A 1,720-nucleotide genomic window follows, 5' to 3' on the forward strand; every position below is an offset into this window, starting at 1 on the left:
TCGGCCTGGCGGCAGGAGCCCTGGTTTGTCAGCACTACCCTGAGGGAACAGGCCTGGATCTTCCGTAGGACACAGCTCAACTCCTTTCCTGGTGCCGGAGGCCCTTCCCCAGCTGCCTTCCGGACTTACCTGCCGGCTCCAGACAGAACAGCTCCTCCTGTGTCTCTGAGCCTCTGCACTGGCTTTTCCTCTGCCTTCTCCCCGGCCTGGGGGAGGGTGGGGGCGGAGGGTCCGTGTCCCTGTGGCCCAGGGTCTGCCTCTGCCACACATGTGCACTTGGAGCTCATGTCTGTCCCCACTGGCCCCTGAGGGGTCCCTGGCCCCTTCACACAGTGAAGAAGGCCCAGGGCCAGTGCTCTTGGAACTCCCTCGGTCAAGAATTCAGTTTTTATTTTTTAATTAAAAATCCTTGTCTTTCTCAACGTTTATTTTTTGGAGAGTGGGAGAGAGGGAAAGCGCCCAAGTGGGGGAGGGGCAGAGAGAGAGGGAGACGGAATCCGAAGCAGGCTCCGGGCTCCGAGCCGTCAGCACAGAGCCCGACGCGGGGCTCGAACCCACGAACCGCGAGGTCACGTCCTGAGCCGAAGTCGGACGCTCAACCGACTGAGCCACCCGGGCGCCCCACGAATTCGGTTTTAATACCTTGCTGGATCTTGCCACAGGTGTATATCTTGCAGAGGCCGAGATGAGGAAGAAAAGCCAACCCGAGGGGATCATCTCGGCACCTTTAACGGGAAACAAATCAACGGCGAGGATTTTGGCTGGTGCAGGATGTTACCGCTTTTGCTGTAGACACCAGCGAAGCTCCTTTCCGGGGAAACCCGTCAGATCCCTCTGTGGACACGGCCGGGAAGTCGGGCCGCTGGTCACCCGGAGGAGGCGGTGGGCGCCGCGGCTCGTGCGCTGCCCTCCATCCGCGCCCCTGCCAGGTCTCCTGGGTGGCCACTCTCCCTCCACTCCTCAGTTCGGATAGCTAGAAGAGCGGAGGGGCTAATGGAGTTTATATAGCTTCCCCTGTATATATTTAGAGATAAGAAGTTCATTTAGGGATTAGGGGCTGCTTCTTGTCTATGCATCATTAAGCATACCACATCTGCTACTGAGCTAGCAATCAGCAGAATATTGAGAAAAGTTATAAAGAAATCTTTGCGACGCTTCATTTTCATTCCCAGCTCCCCGGGTCCTGGCTCAGACTCTTGCGAAGGCGCGGACGGGCGGCAGTGGAGCCGGGCGCTGGATTCAGAGAAGCAGAAGCGATTCACCTTTGGCCCGGCGCCCTCACGCAGCGTGTGCGTGTGCGTGTGCGTGTGCGTGCGCGTGTGCGCGCGGAGGGGCGGGGGGCAGCGGGTGATGGCAGAGATTGACACCCCTGACAAGGCTCCATGTGCGTTTTCCCGCGGTGGCCACATCGGAAGTCGAGGGGCCCACGGGAGTCCCGAGCGCTGCTCTGTGGTCAGAGGCTGGAGACCAGACTTAGATACCATTTGTCTGGGTGACCTTGACCAAGCCGTTTCCCCTCTGTGGTCCTCAGTCTCCTTATCTGTGAAATGGGTGTTTGGCGGCGGCTGCTGCCCGGCCCAGCAAGTACCTCTGGCCTTGGCTTGCCAGATGGGTGGCGGAGGGCGGCCTGCTGGGGCGCTGGTCGTGGGGGAGACCAGAAGCGCCATCCTGGGTTCTGGAGGCTCAGAGCTGAGAAGTGGGGGGCAGCAGGTGGGTGTCC

General features: G+C 60.0%; 1 non-coding gene across 1 annotated transcript; it reads right to left on the reverse strand.

Moving 5' to 3' along the window:
* Nucleotides 1–533: 533 nt before the first annotated feature.
* TRNAR-UCG lies at nucleotides 534–618 on the reverse strand. The gene has a single exon. It is a non-coding gene; the product is annotated as a tRNA-Arg (tRNA).
* Nucleotides 619–1,720: the final 1,102 nt, after the last annotated feature.

This window comes from Panthera leo, chromosome B3 (genome assembly GCF_018350215.1).
Source record: "Panthera leo isolate Ple1 chromosome B3, P.leo_Ple1_pat1.1, whole genome shotgun sequence".
NCBI classification, from domain to species: domain Eukaryota; kingdom Metazoa; phylum Chordata; class Mammalia; order Carnivora; family Felidae; genus Panthera; species Panthera leo.